The sequence below is a fragment of the Colobus angolensis genome, unplaced genomic scaffold (assembly GCF_000951035.1).
Source record: "Colobus angolensis palliatus isolate OR3802 unplaced genomic scaffold, Cang.pa_1.0 Scaffold85, whole genome shotgun sequence".
Taxonomy (NCBI): domain Eukaryota; kingdom Metazoa; phylum Chordata; class Mammalia; order Primates; family Cercopithecidae; genus Colobus; species Colobus angolensis.
This window is the reverse complement of record NW_012122376.1, coordinates 1023335-1034250: the sequence shown is the minus strand read 5'-3', so window position 1 is coordinate 1034250 and position 10916 is coordinate 1023335. Positions and strand designations below refer to the sequence as shown.

The window sequence follows — 10916 nt, the reverse complement described above, 5'->3', positions numbered from 1 at the left end:
GGAGAGCAGAGGGAAGACTGGGGGGGACGTTGTCTTGCATCTAGGATACCAGCTCAGCCACAGCAGGATAGGGCACTGGTCAGTCGTGAGGCCCCCATTCCAGACCTTCCTCCCAGATGGCATTTCTAGACACACCCTGTGCCAGAAGGGAACCTGCTGTCTTGAAAGGAAGGACCCAGTCCTGCCAGCATTCATCACCTACTAACTGAAGAGCCCTTGGGCCCAGAATAACCAACAGTGAAACTCAGGTACTACATCCGCAATCTCTGAGGCTTGCATGCTTTGAGTGAGACTCAGCACATTCCCAGCTGTGGTGGCTATGGAGCAAACTCTTCCTGCTTGAAAAAAGCAAAGGGAAAAGTAAAGAGGACTTTGTCTTTTACCTTAGGTACCTGCACAGCCACAGGGGGGTAAAGCACCAAGCAGGCTCTTGGGGTGCCAGATTCCAGGGCTTGACTTTTGGATGGCATTTCTGGACCTGCCCTAAGCAAGAGTACACTGCCCTGAAAGGGAAGTCCTGGGTCAGGGAGCATTCATAACAAACTGACTTAAGAGGCCTTGGGCCTTAAGGGAACATGGGCAGTAGTCTGGCAGTACTCTTCGTGGACTTTGGTGGCAGAGGCTACAGGATGAGACTCCTCTGCTTTTGGAAAGGGGAGGGAAGAGCCGGAAGGGCTGTGTCTTGTGGTTTGAGTATCAGCTCAGCTGTAATACAGTAGAACACCAGGTAGACATCTACAGTTTTTGACTCTAGTTCCTGACTCTGCAACGGCATCTGACTCCCCAGTGGCACTTCTGATCCCACCCAGGGCCTGGGGGACCTCACCTTCCTGAAGGGAAGGAGACAGGCCTGGCTAGCTTTGCCACCTGCTGGTTGTAAAACCCCATGGCCTTGACTGAACATAGGCTGTAGCCAGGGAGTGGTTATAGCAGGCCTTGGACCAGACCCAGTGCAGTCACAGTAGTGGTGGCCACAGGGGTTGCTGTGTCACTCCACCCCCAGCTTTAGGTAGTTCAGAGTGGAGAGAGAGAGAGAGCAAGAGAGAGAGAGAGAGAGAGACTCTGTATGTGTGGGAAAAATTAAGGGAAGAGAACAAGAGTCTCTGTGGTAATCCGGAGAAAGCTCCCAGGTCTGGTCCAAGATCACCAAGGTGGTAGCTCTACGAGTCTGCAAGAACTACAGCATTACTTGGCCTGGAATGCCCCCTAAGGCAGATGCAACTTATATCACAACATCTAAGTCCTTTCAAATATATGGAAAGCCTTCCCAAAATGGATGACTACAAACAAGCCCAGACGTGAAGACTGCAACAAATGCCTATCTCCTCAATCACCAGACACCAAAGAACATCTGCTAGCATCATTGCCATCCAGGGAAACATGACCTCACCAAATGAAGGATATAAAGCACTAGGAACTGGGAAACTCAAAGAAAATCAAGATAACGTAAAGAAGAAATTCAGAGTTCTATTCGATAAATTTAACAAGGAGATTGAAAACATTTTTAAAAATCAAGCAGAAACTCTGGAGCTGAAAAATGCAACTGGCATACTGAAGAATGCATCAGCATCTTTTAGTAGCAGAACTGATCAAGCGGAAGAAATAATTAGTAAGCTCAAAGACAGGCTATTAGAAAACACACAGTCAGAGGGGCCAAAAGAATAAAAAAAAAAAAATGAAGCATGCCTACTGGATCTAGAACATAGCCTCAAAAGGGCAAATCTGAGAGTTATTGTCCTTAAAGAAGAGGTAGAGAAAGAGATAGGGGTAGAAAATTTATTCAAAGAGATAATAACGGAGAACTTCCCAGACTGAGAGAAAGATATCAATATCCAAGTTCAAGAGCCCCAAGCAGACTTAATCAAGAAAACCAAACAGATTTAACCCAAAAGCTACCTCAAGGCATTTAATAATTAAGCTCCCATATGTCAAGGATTAAGAAAAGGATCCTAAATGCAGCAAGGGAAAAGAAACAAATAACATACAATGGAGCTCCAATATGTTGGGCAGCAGACCTTTCCATGGAAACCTTGCAGGCCAGAAGAGAGTGTTATGACATATTCAAAGTGCTGAAGGTAAATAACTTTTACCCCAGAATAGCATATCCAGCAAAAATACCCTTCAAACATGAAAAAGAAATGAAGACTTTCCCAGACAAACAAAAGCTGAGAGATTTCATCAATGCCAGGCCTGTCCTATAGGAAATGCTAAAGGGAGTATTTCAATCAGCAAGAGAAGGACATTGATGAGCAATAAACAATCACCTGAAGGTGCAAAACTCACTGGTAATAGTAAGTACACAGAAAAACACAAAATATTATCACACTGAAACTGTGGTGTAGAAACTACTCTTATCCTAAGTAGAAAGACTAAATTATGAACCAGTCAAGAATAATAACTACAAAAACCTTTCAAGACATAGTCAGTACAATAAGATATAAATAGAAACAACAAAAAGTTAAGCAGAAGTTAAGATGTAGAGTTTTCATTAGACTTATTTTTGTCTGTTTGTTTATGCATATAATGTTAAGGTGTTTTCAGGTTGAAACAATGGGTTATAAGGTAGTATTTGCAAGCCTTATGATAACCTCAAACCAAAAAACATACAATGGATACACAAAACATAAAAAGCAAGAAACTAAATCACATCACTAGAGAAAATCACCTTCACTAGAGGAGGACAGGAAAAGGAAGAAAAGAGAGAAGGAATAGAAGACCAGAAAACAAATAACAAAATGGCGGGAAAAAGTCCTTATTTATCAATAATAACATTGAATGTAAATGCACTAACCTCTTCAGTCAAAAGACATAGACTGGCTGAATGGATGAAAAATCAAGACCCAAGGTCTTGCCCCGGTTAAAATGACTTATATCCAAAAGACAAGCAATAACAAATGCTCGTGAGGATGTGGAGAAAAGAGAACCCATGTACACTGTTGGTGGCAATGTAAATTAGTACAACCTCTATGGAGGACAGTTTGGAGGCTCCACAAAAACTAAAAATTAAGCTGCCATGTGATCTAGCAATCCCACTGCTGGGTATATACCCAAAAGAAAGGAAATCAGTATAGCAACGAGATATCTGTGCTTCTATGTTTGTTGCAGTACTGTTTGCAATAGCTAAGATTTAGAAGCAACCTAAGTGTCCATCAATAAATGAATGGATAAGGAAAATGTGGTACTTATACACAATGGAATACTATTCAGCTATAACAAAGAATGAGATCCAGTCATTTGTAACAATATGGATGAAACTGGAGATGATACATGAAATAAGCCAGGCACAGAAAGACAAACATTGCATGTTCTCTTTTGTTTGTGGAATCTAAAAATCAAAACAATTGAACTCATGGACATAGAGAGTAGGATGGTTACCAGAGACTGAGGAGGGTAATGGAGGGCTGAGTGGAGGTAAGGATAGTAAACAGATACAAAAAAAAAAAAGAGAAAAGAATGAATTAGACCTACTATTTGATAGCACAACAGAGTGACTATATTCATAATAACTTAATTGTACATTTAAAAATAAAAAATTCCATTGGATTGTTTGTAATTCAAAGGATAAATGCTAGAGGGGATGGATACCCCATTTGATACCCCCATTACCCAAGTGCTGATTTCACATTGCATGCCTATATCAAAATATCTCATGTACCCCATAAATACACACACCTGCTATGTACCCACAATTTTTTTTATAAATAAAAAATTTGAGGTGGGGGAGGGGCTCTTCTAGAATAAAAGAAAGATAATGAACATAACAAATACACAGGCAGTCTCATAAATGCACTGGATTCTGATTTGGAAAAAAAAAGGCATGAAGTTATTTAGAGAAACTTTTAAAATTTGAAATATAAAATGTGTATAAGATAGTATTAGGGATTGCTGCTGATTTGTTAGTTGTGATTATGTATGAGAATGTCTTCACTTTTTTTAGATGGATGCCTAAGTGTTTAAGGGTAAAAATTAAAAAGTTTCTATTTGTAAAGGCTCCAACCACAAAATACATACATAAACAGAGATGAAGCAAATATAGCAATTATTTACAAATTTAAATTTAATGTCTAGACTTTTTAGAATACAAGTTCAAATAGATATAATTTAAAATAGTTTTGAAATGAATTACATGGGATACTCTTAAACATTGTATTTTGGTACAGTCAAGTTTTTCCTAGTAAATGGGCACTACCATGTATTTGGAGAAAAGATATTGTAAGTGAAGTCTTCTCTCAGTTTGGTATCAAGAATATAGATAACATATTTGAATAGAAGAGTGTATTTAACTTATAGAGAGCCAAACCTTAAACATAAGATTCATTCTCTAGGTCAATGAATGATTGACAGAGAAAGGCAGAGAGAGAGAGAGAGACAGAGAGAGAATACCAATACTACACATAAAGTACTTAATACATGTGCTTAAGTGTTTTGCATGCATTGTCTCATTTCATCCTCACAATATCCTATGCAGTCATAAAAAGGAATGAGATAATGTCCTATCCTTATTCATGTGTTCACTGAAGTAGCACTTTTCATTTTCTTCAAGATTTTTCCTTTGCATTCACAATTTGATTAACCATTTGGCACAATAGGCCTACATTTTGGCCTGTCTCAACTTTCAACATGCCTTCCTCACTAAACTTAATCATTTCTAGCTTTTGATTTAAAGTAAGAGATTTGCAACTCTTCCTTTCACTTGAACTTAGAAGTCATTGTAGGGTTATTAATTGGCTTAATTCCAATATTATTTTGTCTCAGGGAATATGGAGGCCAAAGGAGAGGGACAGAGATGGGAATGGCTGGTTAGTGGAGCAGTCAGAACACACACAACATTTATTAAGTTCGTCATCCTATATGGGCACGGCTCATGGCTCCCCAAAACAATTACAGTAGTAACATCAAAGACCACTGAACACAGATTACTATAACAGATTAATAATAATGAAAAAGGTTGACATATTTCAAAAATTGCCACAATGTGACACAAAGGCATGAAGTGAGCACACGCTGTTGGGAGAATGGTGCTGATAGACTTTTCTGAGTTAGGATTGCTACAATTATTCAATTTGTAAAAAACACAGTATCTGTGAAGCATAATAAAACAGAGTATGCCTGTGCTAACTGAGAAACTTACTATGTCAAAGCACTTCACAGGCAGGGGATAAAATGAGGCTCTGGGATGGAATGGTTGACCTAGGATCTCATTGCTGGAGCCCAACTTCAAACCAAGATCTGGTTGTATCTCCAGACTAAGCTCTTGGCCACAGTAGCCCCTGACCTGATCCTTTCTAATGTGAGAAACCAGAGGTCTACATAAAATTCCAAAACCTGCAACACAATTTGAAAGAAAAAAACTGCAAAAGTCAAGGAGAGTATCTGTGGATGTTGCAAATGATCCATTCTAAGACAAAAGCCTCTTGAGCTCTCTCTACATTTTGAAAGTTTGAAAATACTAAGTAGACTCCTCCAGCCAAGTTAATTCCTGCACATCAGCTGTAAATGTCAGCAAACACACCTTGCTTGGGATCCCACATGGGGGATGATGAGAACTCAGGCTATAGGGTCAGAGCCGTGTCCTGGGGAGGCTCAGTCACACTGAGAAGTGGGAATCTTCTGAGACAAGGGGAGCATCTGGCCTGAAGGGTACATGACCCTATTTGTTTTTTAGTTTCTGATTGCTTTGCGACAAATTACTACACATTTAGTGGCTTAAAGCAATACTCACTTATTAGTTCACAGTTCTGTAGGTCAGAAGTCCAGCAGGATATGTCTGGGTTCTCTGCTCAGACTGAAGTCAAAGTGTCAGCCACTGTGCTCTCATCTCGGGCTTGGGGTCTCCTTCCAAGGTTATTCTTGTGATTGGCAGAATTCATTTCCTTTTGGCTGTGGGACTGAAGTCCCCATTTCCTCTCTGGCTGTTAGCTGGGACCACTCTCAGCTCCTGGAGGCTGCCCACATTCCTCCTGTTGTCTCCATATTTAAGCCAGCAACAGTGCATCAGATCCTTCTCTGACTTCTGGCCAGGTGCGGTGACTCACGCCTATAATCCCAGCACTTTGGGAGACCAAGGTGGGATGATCACCTGTGGTCAGGAGTTCAAGACCAGACTGGTCAACATGGTGAAACCCCATTTCTACTTAAAAATACAAAAGTTAGCCGGGGATGGTGGTGCACGCCTGTAATCCCAGATATTTGGGAGGCTGAGGCAGGAGAATCATTAGAACCCTGGAGGCAGAGGTTGCAGTGAGCTGAGATTGTGTCACTGCACTCCAGCCTGGGCAATGGAGCAAGATTGTCTCAAAAAAAAAAAAGAATTCTCCGACTTCTGCTGCTACTGGCAGCCAAAGTAAACTCTGCTTTTAAAGGGTTCACCTAGCTGGGTCAGGCCCACTGGAATAACTTCTATATCTTAAGGTCAACTGACTTGGGACTTTACATCTGCAAAATCCCCTCACAGCAGTACCTAGGTTAGTGTTTGGTTGAGTAATCTGGGAATCTTGGGAGTCATCCTTGGAATCCTTCCCACCATGGTTTTAGAAAGGTCAGTCTGGCCACAGTGTGGATAACATATCGGGAGGGACAAGATAGACAGCAAGGCAGATCTACTAAAAGCTGTTGCAATCATCCTGAAAGACAGAGGAATGGGCTTTGGATTAGCGAGAAATGACTTAGACTTGCTGACTGATTAGTTGTGGGAGGGAGTGGGGGGAGAGTCAAGGTGGACTCCCAGGTTTTGCCTCAAACAACTGAGTAAGTGATGTTGCCATCCACAAAGATACTATGGATAAACAGGTTTTGGAGTGGAAGATAATGAATTATTCCTCTTCATGTTGAGTTTGAAAGGAAGACAACCAAATGGATGATAAAAATGGGGGATCACTGGTTAATGCGGGGGTTCTCCAGTGGAGTGATTTGGCTCCACAGAGGACACTTGGCCATGTCTGAAGACATTTTTGGTTGCCATAATAGTGGAGGCGTTATCCACATTGAGCAGGTAGAAAGCAGGAGTAAAAAATCCCACAACACACAGGACAGCAAAGGTTTTGCTGTCAAATGTCAATAGTGCTGAGGTTGACAAACCCTGAATCAGAGGCCAGAAATTAAAGCCAGAGAGTGAAGAAGAGGGCCCAGAACAGAGCCCTGCAGAACCCCAGCCTCAGAGCAAGGGAAGCCAGGCCTGGAGCCTGAGAAGAAGCCAGAGAAGGGGAGGCCAGCCAGATGAACAGTGCTGAAAAGCAGCCAGAGAAAGAGGTGTTGATTCTGGCGGGTATCAAGAGCTGCTGCAAGTCAAGAAAAATGAGGAGTAAAAAACTATCATTGGATTTAGGGTGACTGAGGCCACCGGAGCCTGTGCCTGAACAGTTTCAGTTGAGTCATGGGAGCGGACGGCTGTCTGCACTGAGTGAAGAGTGCACTCTTGAGAGAGGAGGTTGGGGCAGCAGCCACCAGAGACCAGGCTTCTGAAGACCTGGAGACACCTCAAAAGGGATGTGGGCTGAAGAGATTTGTTGCCATGGAGAGAACTGAGATCTGCAAATGCTGATGGGAAGGAGAAGAGAGAGGAGGAGATCACAGAGTGAGGCCCCTGAGAAAAGTGTGAGAACAGAACTAAGGGCACAATGTCTCTTCCAGGCCCTGCCAGCAAGTGCCCCCTAAGTGCTGCATCCCAGGTGTGCACCTGAGTCCCAGTCCTGCCCACGAGAGACTGGCCTGATGATGGAGAAGGAGAAGAGGTGCCCCCAGCAACAGGTGTAGGTGCAGCTGCAGGTGACCTTGGCAGTTTGAAAGGTGGAATGCTGGGGAGAATTATCCTCCACGTAGGCAGCAGGGGTCACTTTTGAAAATAAAGGAGAAAGAAATGGATCAGAGGCTTGAGGCAGGTGTGGAGGGCTGTTCTGTTTAGAGAACCCCAGCAGGACTCTCAGGCAGGGCACAGTCTTTTTCCTTGTTATTTCTTTCCCAAGATTTTTTTTTCTCTTGGAAAATTCTCATCAAAGTTCCATGCAAGACCATTTAAGGGTTAACACATTTTCCCCCAAAATGACTGCAGTCCCTCTCCTGAAATTCATTTTATGAGTCCAGTCTGTTGAAAGATAAGGAAACTATTACAGTGGAGATGGAAGATGAAAATTGGGCTCAGAGAGCAAAGAAGGGTGAAAAAGATATGGACATATATATCCATGGCACAAATTTTAATGATTTCTGTAAAGTATAATTGAGGGAAGTCACAGGAAGTTTCATTTGATTTTCTTAGAGGTCCTGAAACTCACGAGTGTTACAGAGTTATAGTATTTACAGAAAGAAAGGCAATTAAAATTCAAGAGAATTTGGAAGGAACTGACGTCTTTTTTTAAAATTCCTTTACATTGCCAAAGATGACCTAAGCTATTCTTTAAAATTCAACATCTCTGATTTTATTCTCACAGTAGTGCAGTTAACTGCAGATAAAATTGGTTCTTCCTATCAAATCATTGTGCTATTCCACCAAAACAGGTGTCTTCTACACACACAACCTTGGACAATCGAAATCCCTGACAAGGAGCAGCTGCTTTTGTTCAGTACTTCATGACAGCCGCTAGAAAGCAGGGACAGCCGGGCGGACTCCTGTAGAACCAGCCCTGCCGGTGGCCCTGCCGATCTGGCTGCAGCTCCCACTTTCTCACTCTCTCTGGGAGGACTTGGGTCAAGGCAGAGCTGTGCAGCCTCTGTACATCCTCATCAAGCACGGACTCAAAAACTGCGTCCTAATCAGCAGCTGTTTCAAAATTCCAGAAGGTGTGGAGCCATCCCAGACCCTCTGGCAAGCCCTGGAAGGGTGTTATGGGAGGAAAGTGGGTGTCTACAGGCGCTGATATGGGTTTGCACCATAAGGAGAGGATCCAAGTCGTGCTTGCAACACATGTGCTGCGGGAAAGACACTTTCTTCAAGAGGTAGTCACCAAAACACTGGTCACATGTACAGACAAGAGCATGGTTTCCACGGAAGGGGCACTGGAAATGGCTAAGCTGAGTGGCGGACGGCACTGGCTGCTCTTTTGGGTGGAAGCAATAGACTGTGCCCACCTGAGAAGCAAGAAGAGGCGTGTCCCACCCCAGTACTTCCCGCTGACTCCGCAACCGCTGGGTCAACGATGGGGATGAAGGGGAGGGCGGCTTCGTAAAAGGCACCTGGGACCCCCCACAACTAGCATTCCTTTGAGAAAAATTAGAAATCTTTAGGAAAGGGGGAAGGAAAAAGGGGGCGGAGTCCAGCTGAAGAGCCGACCTCAAAGAACCATTTCGGGGTATTTCTTTTCTCTTCACTGCTTGGGAACGGCCTTCAGTTCACCCACCACTTCCTAAGTGGCTTCACTTCTAAGGGGAGAGGCCAACGTTCCAACAGAGGGTCTCTCACTTCTTCCCACCATTTGTTAAACTGTTCTATAAATTAGTTGTTTTACATAAAATTTGAAACTACGATCTGGGAGGCCTAGGGGCTGCACCACCAGTAAGTCGCTGACTCAAACCGGGCCCTTTAATCCCCAAACCCAAACTCTTTCCTGGATCGATTGAACCGCTGGCCCCAACCTAAAAGCCTCCTCCACCGCCAAAAGTCAGGAAGGGTTGGTCCTTTTGTTTTTCAAATAAATTGAAACTAGATCCACAGCCCCGCGTAACGCTGGGGAATACCCAGGGAGAGGCCAGCTTCCAGGAGGTCAGCTCCAACACCGCGGGCAGGAATTTGGAGGGATGGGGAGGTCTCCTCATCTCTGAGCCTTGAGCACCAGGCCTGAATTTTCGCCTTTCTCACAGGTGCCCGACTCGGAGTACGGGTGGCGAGCGCTCTTCCCAGGTACCCAGCCCAGCGCGGCGCGTCAGCCTGGGTCCATCCTCCGCCACCCCACAGCGCGCGAAGCAGGGGAGGGCGAGAGCAGGGCAGCGTGGGGGAACGGGAGAACTTGGGCTGCAGCATCCCCCGGAGGCAGCAGGACAGGACCGCTGGCGTCGGACGCACTGCGGAGACTCCCTGTTTTCGGCTTGTCCCCCGACACCCAGCAGAGAGCTTGGCTCCCTCCGCACTGCGCTCCCGAGACCACAGGGCGGAGAAACCTTGCGGGGCCCCAAACTCCCTGGCGTGGGAAAAGAGAAGACTGCTCTGGACGGCTGCGGCGTCCGAGATTGCCAGGGTCCCGACCCTCCCTGGGGTACGCGCGACTTCGGCGCAGATGTCAGTCCACTGCCTTTGCGCGTTGAGGGCGCGCGGACTTCGGGCGACCCCAGGGCCACTGTCCACGCCTAGCCCCTCGTTGTCCACCGCGCCACCTCCCTCTGCGGCTCTAGCCTGGAGATCTACGGACTTCATTGCGATCTCTTGAGCAGTGTAGTTGCCCTCTACCCCTAGCCCCGAGTCCCGGGTAACCCAGGGGCCCCGGCGAGGCGAGTTTCATTGGGGGAAGATGTCCCCAGCGAGAAAAGGGGCCGCGCATTGGACGGGTCTCCCAAGACAGAGCCCCAGGGGCCTTGAGGAGTCGTGGTACCTTCCAGGGAAGTCGGGGCTGCGGGCCCCATGAAACCAGACGAGGCTAGGGACTTAGGGTCCCTGCAACCAAGACCGCGAGCGACTGTGGACTCGGGACGGATGGCACAAAGGAGGAAGGGGGAATCAGAGGGGCGTCCGGTCGGGGACGTGTCAGGCCTGGGCGGGACGGAAAACTGACACCGGGGCGAGGACAAGAATTTCGCTCCTCCAGGGCTGCCAGGGGAGGGGCTCGCCACCGTCACTCTCTTTGGGCTCTGGCCCCGACGGTGTTTAAAGGGCGGAGGGCTGGGCCGGGCTGGTCGCACCCCGGGGCTGCTGGTGGCCAAGCTGGATGGGTCGCCCATGAGCTTCGGTTTGGCACCGCTGGCCCAGACCCGGGCGCGGCTGGACATGGCCACCT

The 10916-nt window shown here is 45.7% G+C and overlaps 1 pseudogene across 1 annotated transcript; it reads right to left on the bottom strand.

Moving 5' to 3' along the window:
* Nucleotides 1–9172: 9172 nt before the first annotated feature.
* Nucleotides 9173–10623, bottom strand: LOC105503318 (annotated as a pseudogene). The gene has a single exon (XR_001000460.1). The product of XR_001000460.1 is annotated as an uncharacterized LOC105503318 (transcript).
* Nucleotides 10624–10916: the final 293 nt, after the last annotated feature.